Here is a 14379-nt window from a genome sequence, read left to right as displayed (position 1 = left end):
ACCAACTGAGCTATATCTCCAGCCCTAAGCCAGCTGTCTCTGAGATGACTTAGCAGGAAATTTTCCTGCGAGGCATTTATTCATATTAAGTAGTGACAAAGCAACCCAGGAAAATTCTTTCAGTTGTGAAGTGAAAACTTCCAGATGAGCCAAGAAGTTCCCTTGAACTCAGATTGTCATCCTAAAGGCAAGGGAGTGATCTAGCTCTCTTTGCACATCTGTCAGAAAAGGCAGTGATGTGCATGCTGTCTTTTGAGTCTTGAGCAGTATGGGACATATGAGTGGCTTTGGGCCTGGCACCCTCTTCCCAAGAGGTAAACCACCCTCTGAGCCTCTGCTTGGCTTATCACTGTGGGTGGGAATATCTTTCTCTGTTCCAGACTCAATGTGGGCTCCTTTGATCTTCAGCATCTGTGCCATATGGAACCTGGCCAACCCCACTACTGTGTCCATTCCTGGTGGGGAGGGAATAGATCTCCCCTCTGATGGCTGTGGGGTGTGTCATTCAGCCGCAGGTTACCAATGCTTACTATGGAAGCTGGTCTTCTGTGTGTGAGAAAGTGCTCTTCTACCCAGTGCCTGTGCGGGCCGTGTCTTTCTTGGCAATCCTGACTGCTGCCAACCACACAGTTTGCTTAGGTTGCTCTTCAGACCCTGTCCTGGGCCCCATGCTTTAGAGCACCCTTTACATCACAAACACACCCACACCAAATTCACCAGGGAGAACAAACACTCCTCTGTCTCCTGGGACATGGTGCTTGGGGTTGGTGCAGCATAGCTCAGACTCTAACCATCCACGTTGGGGATGGACTCTGTTCATGCCTCAAAGAAAAATGCTTCTCCATCTCTCTTGCCCCATGGCCTTCAAATAAAGCCTGCCTGAGTTGAAATGTTGGGACAGTTTGTGGTGGTGTCACTGCCACACTAGTGACAGACACCTCTTTGGGTGCAGGGAGAATTTGAGCGCTAGAAGTGCTCAGCAGTTTGGGAAGAGAAGTCAACCAGCCTGCCCAAACCTTATCTCTCAGAGAACGGGTATACATTCCTGCATCGTGAAGGGCTGTTGCCTTGGAGTGCTCAGTGATCATTTTTCTTGTTCTTTTTTGTGTTCCCATCTGTGCAGCAGAACTTACAAAATTGAACTGCTTAGGCAATAGCTGCCCATGGGTGCAATATAAAGCAATGCATTTTACTCTCAAATCTGTTTGTTAGCTTCCTTTTTAAGTTTAAAATATTGTCACATCTGACATGGGAACATCCTTTTGGATTCTTGCCTTGGTAAACATTAGGGACAGGCCTGATCAGGACCTACAGAACCAGGGTGGCTAGTTAGTGAGAAGAGCTCCTGACCCACACCATCTTTCATATGTCCTAACCAGAAATATCTGTGATTGGAAATAATTGTGTGTGCCTCTTCCTTGTGTGTGATCTTAAGTGGCCTGATTATTTCATGAGAAGAGTTTTCTTCTTAAGTTATAAGGGGAATAATGGAGCCTACCAACCCATCTTTTTGTCTCTCCTATGTCTATAGGACTGGACCCGGGCTTTCCTTCAATAAATAAAACAAAACCAAACACAATCCCTTTAAAGAGGCCCAGAGGTCTATGTGGGCTGCACAATTAACACTTCTCTGGGTTTGCAAATAGATGAGGTCCCTCAAATATCTTCTGACCATTCCTGTATGCTGGGTACTGTGTTTATCTTTTTGGTGATAACACTATGTCAAAGAAAGACATTTCAATTTTGCTCCGAAGTTTTCTACTAACTCAAATGTTTCTCCCAAATCAAACTGATGATTTGAAATTAGCTCTTGGTTCAAATATTCAACTTATTCTGTCTTTCGGGAGATTGTTTGCAAAAATGGCTGCAATAATTCCTCCCACTCATGTGCATGATCTCCAAGAATCACTTCCCATTCTGGGTCTGGTCTTGGCTGCTGTGTTGAGACTTGCACCGTTTTGCTGTTGGGATCCCCAATATCTCCTGAAGGAGGAGCAATCACATGGGGAGAAAGATCCTCATGTCCCTGGTCATCCTAGACCAACAAATCCCAGCTGAGCTGTCTCAGACTGGGAGAATCATCCACCCAGTCTACAGAATTGTGAGAGCAGTAAATGTCTGTTGGTTTAAGCCATGACATTTAGGGGCTGGTTTGTTTTGCAGCAAAAAATGATAATTCTATCTTTAGGCCATAAATATGGATTTGTCTTCTTTATAAGCTCGCTGAAAGCAAAAGTAATAGTTCCTCCTTTAAGTAGAGGCTCGTGGCTTCTGATTAAATTAGTGCTTATTACAGGAGGCGTACACAAATATTGGTAAAGATGCTTTATTCCATAGGCTGGAGGAAGTCCTTGCTACCCAGAGCTCTGTGGCCTCTGTGCCTAACGAGGATTTCAGAGGACACGAAGATAGATCCCTTTGGATTGATAGGAGGAGGAAAGTTCATGAAAGGGATAGCATCTGACCTGGGTCTCAAAAATTGGATAGAGATTGTGTTCCATTTCAAAAGGCAGAGAAAGGAGGAGGAACATTCTTGTCAGAATTAATTGCCAGTAATAGGAACAATAAATAGTTGCACTGAGGCATTGGGCATTTACTGTTTTATGTATTTTAAGAGTATTTTATAACTACATCCTATCTACCACCTTGTGAAATAGGTACAGTCTTTTTCCAGATGAGGGCATGGAGCCATAAAGCAGGGGAATAATTTGCAGACATTTGCTGTGTGCCCTATGACTAGTAAGGGGGCAGAGCTGGGATTGGGATCAAGGTCTCTCTGATATCACCCATGCCCCCCATTTAGACAAAGCCATGGAAATGGTGACAGTCAGCACAGATTTTGGTTGTCTATACAATAATGGGAAAATAAGTATGATCAATAACATTTTAAGACTTTTTAATTGAGATAGTTGTAGATTCATACACAGTTGTAAGAAATTGTACAAAGAAATTCTGTGCAGTGTACCCTTTCTCCGTTTGCTCCCAATGGTAACATCTTGTAGAACTATAATACAGCATCACAACCAGCATGTTGACATTGGTGTTATCAAGATACAGAGCAGTTCCTTCACCACTGGATCCCTCTTGGGACCCTTTGAGAGCCATACTCGCCCCGCTTCCTGGCAGCCACTAAACTCTTCTCCGTTTCTATAATTTCGTCATTGCAAGAATGTTAAATAAATGGAGTCACACAGCATGTCACTTTTTGGGATTGGCTTTTTCTCACTCAGCTTGATTGACTGGAGATTCATTCAGGTCATTGTGGATATCAGTAGTTCCTTCTTTCCATTGTTAATGATGTTCCAATATACAGAAGTACAATATATAACAATTTTTTTAAGCATGTATCCATGGAGGGACATCTGGGTATTTTCAGTTTAGGGTAATTATGAATAAAGCTGCTATTAACATTCTTATGCTTTGTGTGTGCGTGCACATGCGTACGCGTGTGTGCATGCATAAATCTTCATTTCTCTAGGATGAATGCCAAGGATGCAATTATCATTTTTTTTGGTGGGGGTACTGGGGATTGAACTCAGGGGCACTCAACCACTGAGTCATATCCCCAGCCCTGTTTTGTATTTTTTTTAGAGACAGGGTCTCACTGAATTGCTTAGCATCTTTCTTTTGCTAAAGCTGGCTTTGAACTCACAATCCTCCTGCCTCCCAAGCCACTGGGATTACATGTGTGTGCCATTGTGCCTGGTGCAGTTAATGTTTAATATGAATATCATACTTTAAGACAATCTCTATGATCAAGAGTTTTTTTTCCTTTCTTTTTAAAATAAAACAGGGGGAATGTGTTTGTTTTCTCCAGTACCCTTGTTTCTTCTGGAAAGATGCTCTCTTCTCTGAGGGAATTGCTTTGTCCACACAGCCATTAGTGTTGGGAAAACATATAATGGCGCAGCACCCCAGGAAAAAAACCCAACATTTCATCTAATGACCCTCTTCACCTTCTTTGTTTCTTTCACTGGCGCGAAATGTTCCCGCCGGCGCCAATGTTCAAACCCTGCTGGTGGGAAGCCTTAGCCCCAATTAGAATTAACTTCTTGGGCTCTGGAACTGACATATGGAAGAGCTTGCCAATAAACGGGTGACCTGTTATCTACCTCAGCCCTGCGACCTCTCCTTAGACCTATATAAACACACAGCCTTTTGTAATAAAGTGGAAACCTCTTTGGTAATCTGTGTCGTGTGGTGCGTCCTACAATTAGGATTCCCAGGCTCCTGCCAATCACAAGCAGCTTCTCCTTTCCTGTGGGCATGGGGGACCTACCATTCCCCAGGATTTTTCATATTGTAATGAAGGGAAGAGTAGTAGCTCCCTCAGGTGGTGAAGAAACCTTACGATTCCTTTCCTGGTTGAGAGCATCCAGGTCAACCTACAGATGACCAAAGGAAGTTGATACCATACTCCTGTGGAGTTGTTTGCTCTTGGGCCAGTTCACCCTGAAGATACCCCTGCCATTTGCTCAGAATCTAGGAGCAGATAAAAACAATTTTCGTGGTTTTTTTTGGTTTTGTTTATTTATTTATTTGTGTGTGTGTGTGTGTGTGTGTGTGTATACATTTTGAGGCAACTTTCTGTGACTTTCTGGGGCTACAAGTAAAGGATCTTCCATTTCCCAGTCCTGAACTCTTTTTTGCTTCCTGTTCAGGGTTCTGACTCTCCTCACTTTAGTGCTGAGATTCTGTCCATCAGAAGCCCCCAAACTATGCACCTTCCTGATGTGTCTTGCATAGTTTTCAAGAAACAACCCTCTCTGTTTTCCCCAAGGCTCAACACTGAGGCCTGGAGCCCCATGGCTTCCTTGGGCCCCAGAGGATTGAAGTCAGGAAAAATCTTCAGAAGAGAACAGAGTTCAGCACCATGAGTGAGAGCTGAGAGAAAGGGGCCTGGGATAAATTTCAGGACAGGGCAAAACCCTGGCCCTGGCAGAGGTGAGGGGATGGGACGGGAGACCTGGGCTCTGCTCTTCCTGTGTCCTAAGTTAAAAGGCCCCAGCTGCAGGATGGCTATTGTGCTTTGAGCTCCAGATCAGAGCTGGCATCCTGGGCATGTGACCTGTGCAGTCACACAGGACTCTGCTCTTGGTTTTGTGCTCTGCTATCATCATTGTTTTGAAATTCTTCATTTTGAATAAAGGGCCCTGCACTGTCGATTTGCTTTGGCTCCTGTTCAAGGTCAATGTGTCGTCATGAATGCAGGCACCGTGGAGGTGGCACCAGTGTGTTGGCTCCTTTGGACAATGAAGCTGAGGAGCAAGAGGCAGAGGAGTGGGAGTTGAGCCTCCATCCAGGTCTGTCCTCTTTATAGAATCCTGCAAACGTCTCTCTTAGGGCAAGCCTCCTTTCCGAGGGATCGCTGCCAATTCCCCAGGACCCCAGAAACACCTGACTTGGCATTTTCTTAGTGATTCCCATGATCCCTTCAGGCAACACCCTCTCTTTATCTTCTCTCTCCAACCCATGGGCCCCTGGACCCACTGGTTCCAGTTTCCCTCATTTCCCTAAAGGCTTAGCCAAGGCTATGATGGTCCCTGGCCTCTCTCCATGTCCATACACATGTTGCTTTCCCTTAAAAGTACCCAGCCCTTTCCCCCTTTTCAGACATATTGGCTTCTTATTACCCCTGAGGTCCATGGTTGGAACCCCCAAGTTTGCCTGACTCTTTGTTCTGTGATGGTCCCATTATAGATTGCTCTTGATTCAATAGTCATTGTCTTAACAATAGTTACCATTGATTAAGTCCTTACTGTAGGCAGGTCAACATTTCACACCAGTGGGGTGCCAAAAAATTCAAATTAGGATAAATGATATTTTAATGCAATTTTAAAAAAATCAAAATCACAAAAAAATCCATGATGTATGAAATGTTTTAAAAAATGTAAATAAGCCAGGCACTGTGGCACACATTTGTAATCCCAGCAGCTCAGGAGGCTGAGGCAGGAGGATCGAAAGTTCAAGGCCAATCTCAGCAATTTAGTAAGGCCTTAAGCAACTTAGTGAGATCCTGTCCTAAAATTAAAAAAAAAAATTTAAAAAGGCTGGAAATGTAACTCAGTGGCTAAGTGCCCCTGGATTCAATTCCATGTACAAAAATAAATAAATAAAATAAAATAAATAAAAGAGGGTCTAATTGGCTGTACTGAGCCAATTAGAGCTCAAGGCAAAAAAAAAAAATCTAGCCATCTGTCCATCCATCAGTCTTTCTGTCCATCCCTCCATTCATCCATCCAAACATCTATCTAACTTCCTAGCTATCTACCGTGTACCATTTTGGTCAGCTTCAAGAATACTACATAGAGAGCCAAAAAGATTATGTCCCTTTTCTCCTGGAAATAAACATGAAGTGATTCATATAAATAAATGTGTACTTACACACTGTAATAAGCACTACAACAGAAAATAATGTTTTAGGGATAAGAGATATATATGCCAATCTGAGAAAGTGGCATCTAAGTTGAGTATTATGAAATTGTAACAGGGGTCCACTTTATGCTTTGAATGTAGCCCTTGATGCTCTGCCACTGCAACTGATTTTTAAAATGGACTTGTTTCTTTCTCTTCCTCTCTCCTCATTCCTCTGTAATCTCTCCCCTTCTCTAATCTCAGGGGAAACAGGGTTACCTTCCTTTCCCATCTTAGGTAGAATATCTGTCCCTGAGTATATACCCACCATAGGAATGAAGTAATCCAGGGGATTGGATTACTGGGGATGGCACCAGAAGATCTCAAAAATTACTATCTCCCAAATTAACAAGTGAATTACAATTCCAGAGAACACGTAGAATGAATCCTTTGAGTCACCTTTTTAAACCCCCCTCCCAAAGGTTTAATTACAGCCTTTGGGACAGGAGCCCACTATGTTTCTTCTTTGCTAGCAAATAAACCTTTCTTTTCCCTTTTTCTCAAAACTGTCCTTGTTATTGGATTGGCATCGAGGACAAGGACAGAGCTTTCAGCAACAGTAAGGTTGTTCCTGCTTGAGGTGTCAGTGACACACATATGTCATCCATGTACTTTGGCGGGGGGCGGGGGCATTTGTGCCTCTGCTTGGCAGCGAGACTGATGATAATGGTGTAAGGGTGGTCTGTAGGTGGCCTCCTCTTGGGCTGCTCCTGGATAGGCGTTGGAGGGGCTCCTTTCCTTTGAGGCACAGTTAGGTCAACTTTCTGCCTCAGCAGCCACAGAGCAGCCCTGCCAACTTCCTACCAACTTTTCTTTCCTGTCCCTTCCTTTCCCCAGTGTTTGCAACATACTTCCTGTATTTGAGCCTCTGGAAGTTCAAAGAGGAACAGATCAGAGACCCTGACTCACCCAAACCATCCTTGCCCTGGAATTGGTCTTCTCTGATCTGTCGATAACAGTGTCTTCTCTGATCCGTCAATGACAATACCCTTTCAGTTATAAGCAATAAACTTCTCTTGTTAAGAAGCCACATGGCTGGATTATTACTTCTGCTTTTCTCAAAGCCACAAAGGAAAAGCCAAGCCCCAGGTTCTGGAGGAGAGGGACAAGGCTGAATTTTATGATCTGTATTTTCCCCTTGGCAACTGGGCAGGATCTAGGAGTGGAGGACCCTATGGTAGAGCAGGCACATCCTGGGGAACTGGGAAGAACAGAGAGTTCCTGGGTACACTGAGAGGAGTAATGCACAGCAACAGTAAGGTTGTTCCTGCTCGAGGTGTCAGTGACACACATATGTCATCCATGTACTTTGGCGGGGGGCCCTGGTTTCACTTCTGTAAAATGTCCCTGAGGCTCTGTCACATCAGGCAATAAGCAACTGGGGAGAAATGAACAGCATCCTCCATTCCCAGTGTTACGCTCTAATTCGGGACCCCCATAAGACCACCAGAGACCAAGATCGATGAAAGCAGCAAAGAGGTGTTTATTGCGAGCTAGCTGGGTCCTCCGTGCGCACACAGCAACTGGTGACACTGAGAGGCCCCGAGCCCAGGGTTTGCAGCAGTTTTATACATCTTTGGGGAAGGCAGGGACTTCTCATACATCATAGCATCTCTTAGCAAATCATCACACACCGCAGGAAAATCATAAAACAACTCTAAAACATGATTAGCACAGTCACTGGTGGGAACATGTTGGGTAGGGGTGATTGGTTAGTACAAGAGGGGGATTCGTTTGAACTGATTGGTTTAAGCCACGAGGGGAGTACGTGCTGAACTACATGGTTTCCCAACACCTTATCAACCACCATAAACTACTGGGAGGGTCATCTGGCATCCCAGGTATTTTCCCTGTCTCATGCTGATTGGTGGCTGCTAGGGGGTTGCTATGGGTCCTCACCTAGCCTGACTGAGTCAGGGACACCTGGCTCCACAGATCTCTCCTGTTATTTGTAGATAAACAACTCAGCAGGGTGGGTATGTGCCTAGGAGTGCTCTGTGGGTCTTTCCAAGGACAAGGGTCATGCCCTCTTCCTTGGACAGGCTTTGCTCTGAGGTAGAGGCTGGTTTCTCACCAGCACTCCTGTGTCCATCAATAAACTGGTTTTTATAAAGAATATTTCTGTCATCTGTGCCTCCTCTTCATTCCCACGGTTACCATTTTATTCCAGTCTTTCACTTGGACTATTGCAATGGTCTCCCCATTGTTCTCTTTTCTTTCGTGTTTTTTTTTTTTTTTTTGCTGCCCCAAATCTATTCTCTGTCCTGAAGCCGGAGGGATCTTCCCAAACCCAAATCGGGCCACACCAGTCTGCCAACAATCCTCTACCAGCAAGGCTCTGACCTTTCAGCCACACTGGTCTTGCTTCCACTTGAGGAACATCCAGAGATCCTGCCAACCCAAGGCCTCTGCCTTCACTGGTTTCTCTGCCTGGGAGGCTTTCCTTCCGCTGGCTTGCTTTTTGACCAGATCTTCTTCATCTTTTAGGTCTCAAACTGTGACCTTCTTAGAGAGGTCACCCCTGAGCTTTCCTAAGAAGCCATGCACCTCAGCTTGGTTAAGGTTTGTCAAAGTCCTGGATACCATCTGCAACTACTCCTTTACTTGATCACTTGAGGATCCAGCATGTAAGTTCCTTGAAAGCAGGGGCTGCACCTTCTAGGTCACCCAGCAACTCCAGCACCTGCAGCAGTGCCCACTAGAGGTAGAATGAGGGTATGGTAGGCTGTGGGGCATGGGAGGAGGCAGAGATGGACCCTTTTGGGGTGGAGGATGATGGGGTTCAGAGATTAGCATTTGAAAGAGATCTCGTAGAGCAGTCAGAAGGCATGCAGCTGGAAATAGCAGAGATGAAGGAACCACAGTGAAAAATGCATAAAAATGAGGCTGGTGTTTGGGGCTTGGCTGTGCACTCTGAACCTTGAAAGGAACAGAATGATCAATATCTGACATGTTGCGTATTATTTCTTGGCCAACCCAAATTCATAATGTGGGTCACCTGACTCCACCTCACAGGTCTTTCTTTGCTTCTTGCTTCAGGCTCCAACTTCCTCCACGGGAACCAAACTTGCTAGAGTCCAATGATCTGTTTGGGTTCAACATGGCTTTCCTCCAACACCTCTCTGCTTTCTTCAAAATTCGAATAGTCCGTCCTCAGATCAATGTTTACTGCTGTTGTCAACAGTTCACCAGGTGCCTGAGGCTTCACAGACTTGGGGGCAGATAGTCAGACAAGGCTTCAAATCGAACAGAAGTCAGAGCAGTGACCATCAGGAAGAAACCTCAGTGGGGACACCGCAGGGCAGGATGGATTCCTGCAGTGTGGTCCTGCCCAGACCTCTTCTCCCCCATGTTCTGGGCAGTTTGGCTCATCCAGTTAATGCTGCACTGTACGCACTCAAACCTAAGCAGGTGGTGGTGAGATGTTTACTGGTCTCTAAACTGTGAAACAAGAGGCAGAAGGATTAAACAGTGAGGAATGTAAATGCTGAGGAGGGGTCAGAATATCCTCTCCATCCCCTAGGTCTCTGTCTCCTTCCTGGGCGATGAGTCCCAACAGGGGCCAGAGCAAGAGCTGAAAGTCCCAGACCCTGAGAAGGTTATGACATGTTTCAGCATGTAATTCCATGGTAAGGATGTCTAAATTAAGCTCTGGTTTTCCAATGACAGCTACTTTCATGTGTGTGTGTGTGTGTGAAATTGCGAGTATCACATTCTTTCCAAAGCATTATTTGCTGGTCCCCCAGGTACATGCTGGTTGCCTGTTGGGAAATCCAGCTCTGATTCCGTTTACCTGAACCACCAAGGCCACCTCGCACTCTTCCCCAATCTCCTGTCAGCCTTTTCCTTCCTCTGTCTACTGCCACTCCATTTACAGGGGGCGGCTTCCATCCGGCAGGCTCCATCCCTGGCAGAAAGTCCCAGAATGGCCCTCCGTGCCTCCCCATGTCTGTGCCCCTGGCAGGTACCTTGTGTCCTGGCCTTTCCCTCAAGAGTCTTCATCTCATTGATTCCAGTTAGGGGAGGGCAGCTCAGAGGGTGGGGGGGGCATAGGGCACACTTTATGGGTTAGATAGAAAATGATGGATCACACACCTACGTGGACTCCTTCAGGATACAGCAATATTTATTGGTGTCCTCATTTTATATCTGGAAAGGAAGTAGGCAGAGCAAGGCTAAGCCATTCTCTGGGAGACTTGACATGGTACCCTGTCCCCAAAGAATGGGAGAACACGCCTTTCTTTCAGATAAGAAACAAACAAAACAAAACAAAACAAAACAAAAAACCAACCAAACAAACCAACAACAACAAAAACAAGACTAGCCACAGCCACTAGAAGCTGCCTTTTCTCTTTGTAAGCACTTACTCATTACTGGCCCTCCATTCCTATCAGGAACCTCATTCTTGTTTGATCAAACATCAAACCCATTATCTTTTTTTTTTTTTGGTAGGGGAGGTGCTAAGGGTCTCCAGTTGTGAAGGTTTTAAGAATATGCCATGCACCAGTCACAGTGGCCCACACCTGTAATCCCAGTGGCTTGGGAGGCTGAGACAGGAGGATCGTGAGTTCAAAGCCAGCCTCAACAACTCAGTGAGACCCTGTCACTAAATAAAATACAAATTAGAGCTAGGGATGTGGCTCAGTGGCCGAGTGTCCCTGAGTTCAACCCCTAGTACCCACCCCCCTGCAAAAAAGAATACCCCAACCCCAAATTTGCTGCTCTGGCATGTTGACTATTTTGAATTAAGGCATTTAAAAAAACAGCAGGTGCAAGAAGTTGAATCTGGCTTTCATGCTGGTTCTTCAAACAGGTGAAATTCCTATGTGAAAGATGACCTCCTTTTACCAGATGTAATATTCTTATTAGCAGGAACAGGAAGTTGAAACTGAGGGAAATTTGTACAAACCAACCTTGGTAAACTCACCTTTGGCTTTGTCATCGTCAACATTTCTTTACTCTGTTAATTACCTTAACCCAAGCCCTGTTACCTCATCACATTTCACAACTTCCCGAACTGTGTTCAATTCAGCACATAAGTAACTGACTGCCCCTTTGGGTCTTCATTTCCTCAAGAAGGTGCCTGCACTGGGTGATACTTGTATTAGATTAATTTGCATAATTTTCTCCTATTAATCTATCTCATATCAATCTAAATCTTAGACCATCTGGGATCTTCAGAAGAAGGTGGTTGGCCTTCCCCAACAATTGGTGATGTTTTCTAGATATGATTTAATTCTCCCCCTAAACTCTAAGAAGTTGGTGTTATTGTTTCATTAGGAACATATCCTTGACAAGGCTTGGGAAGGTTAAGGAACTGACGTCAGAGTTACCTATTCACTGACTGAGATCTGAAAGAGGAATGTTAATGCCAAAGCCCAAAACTTAACCACTGCTTTGACATCACTAACTCATGTGGCTGCAAGTGTCTTTTAAACTTTCCAAGCGAGTGTCCACAGGAGATGGTGATGTCTTGCTGGTAGAATAGTTGTCATGATCAGAAATAATGTGAAGCATTCAACACAATACCTGGCATGGCCAGCATTTTTATTAAGCATTTGTTATGTGTTAGGGAGTGTTCTAAGCCTGATTGTATTTACTAATTCAATCTTCACAGTAAACCTGTGAGATAACAGCTACCCTGTTGTAGATCAAGCCATAGAGAGGTTAAGTAACTGCCAAAGCCACATAGGAGAATGAATTATAGCTATTTTTTTTTTTGAGAGAGAGAGAGAGAGAGAGAGAGAGAGAGAGAGAGAGAGAGAATTTAATATTTATTTTTTAGTTTTCGGCAGACACAACATCTTTATTTGTATGTGGTGCTGAGGATCGAACGCATGCCAGACGAGCGCGCTACCCCTTGAGCCACATCCCCATCCCTGAATTATAGCTATTAAGATAATTATTTCCCATGTTCCAAGGCCCCTTCTTTGTCCTTTCCTGAGTGCTCCCCTTGAGTTTTCAGGGAAGGACAAGACCAAGGACCAGATCATTTTTTAAAAATTACTCCTAAATTTTATTAATGTCTTCAGTCTCTGCATCGTCTATAATGAGACACCTATTCAAAAAGCATTCTTATGCATGAATAGACCAAGAAACAGTTAAATTACTGATCTCTAAAACATACACATCAATTTTGTTCAGGTGTGTATCAGAAAGAGCAATAAACTTTAAGATTTTTCTCTTTGGATTAAAAGCATTTGGAAATTATCATTTAGGAATGCCAAGTGTTTTTCTGGAACAAATGTGTTTTTCAATAGGAAATGGCAATGTAGTTACAAGGTACTGATGTTGATAAGGAAGACTGGACAAACCATTGTGCTGTGCATGATCAATGAGAAAAGAGATCCAGAAAACCCAAGGTTCATGTCAAATAAATGAATCAGGGAGCATGAATGGTTTCAGGTGGAAGGAAAGATACCATGAGGGACATCCATATATGTTCAAGTTATGTTGGGTGGGTAGGTTCTATAGACTAATTTGTTCTTTTATTGGGAAAGGAGAAAAATGAAATATGACTTCCATTTAATGGCACTTATTGATAAATAAATGCAATTTGATCTAGGGTAGCAAATGTCTTCCCTTCAGATACACAGCAACCATAACAGATGACATAGTAGCTGAAGCAGAATGCTTATCTCCCAATATTCTTATGGTGCAGAAAAATAGATATTAAACTGTTATGTATTGTTCCCATATATCATGCTGTCTATGCTCATGAACAAATTTTCAGGTTTCATGAAATAATTCTTCACAATTTGGCAGATTAAAGGATTTATTAAACCATAAGTGATGCTCAAACTTTTATTCAGTAAGAGTCAGTTCCAAACTCTGGATTTGACAGCTGCTGATTGTATTCAGTCTGGGCTTTTCCAAGAATGAAAAAAAAAAAATTCCCCACACCACCTCCCTTCATTCAGCTAAAATGCTAGCACATGCACTGCAGTTCCCTTCTTTTTCTCTGGTCATCAGAGGAATTTGCCTCCCCACTTCTCACGAACCATTCGTAAACAATGCGATTGCTCAAACTATTCACAGAACAGGAAGATATGAAAACCCACAACCTCAACAATATTTAAACCATCATCTCCTCACATCAACTACAAGGGGGAAATGGAAGATAATAAGCTATTCACTATATTGTAAATGATTTGTACACTGAACTTTAATCTCGAAAGTAAATACCAGGAGGACAAGAATAATTCTGTGTGCATTTAATGAACTTGTGATTCTTCTGCCTCAGCCTTCTGAGTAGCTGGGATTACAGTTGTACACCATGTCTGGGAATTTTGTTCTTTTTTAAGTTTTTTTAATGTTATTTTTGATTTCTTGCATTTCTATTCGGATTTTATGATCACCTCATCCATTTCTGTAAAGAATTGATCTTGGATTTAGATAGACATTGCATCGAATCTGTAGAGCAAGTGCAGGAGTACTATCATTTTAATGATAAGGCTTCTAATCCATGAACATGGAATATCTTTTCCATTTATTTAGTTCTTCTTTAATTTCTTTCAATGAGGTTTTATAGTTTTCAGCATATTAATCTTGCATTTATTTTGTTAAATTTATTAATGAGTATTTCATTCCTTTTGAAATAATTGTAAACACAAATGCTTTCTTTCATTTTTGTAGTTCATTGTTAGTGTATAAAAATACAATTGGTTTTTGCATATTGATCTTATACCCTGCAATCTCATTGAATCCATTTATTAGCAAGAGTAATTTTTAGTGGAATTCTTTGGATTTTCTCTATATAAGGTCATGTCTGAATTCTCCTCTTAACTAATGATAGCACCTTATTGTTTACCTCGTTAATGATTTAAATAAAATCTTTGACACTTTTCAGGACATTCATGTGAGAGTTATGATTTTAACTATTAGAAACCATTATCCTTTCACAGGACACAGCTTCTTGGAAGGTTCTCTTGAAGAAATATCCTGGTGAATTTTGGGCACTGATTA

This window comes from Marmota monax, unplaced genomic scaffold, assembly GCF_021218885.2.
Source record: "Marmota monax isolate L192 unplaced genomic scaffold, Marmota_monax_Labrador192_F-V1.1 WCK01_AAM20220418_F8-fsc00417, whole genome shotgun sequence".
In the NCBI taxonomy this organism is placed as follows: Eukaryota; Metazoa; Chordata; class Mammalia; order Rodentia; family Sciuridae; genus Marmota; species Marmota monax.
Note: the sequence above shows the minus strand (reverse complement) of the source record.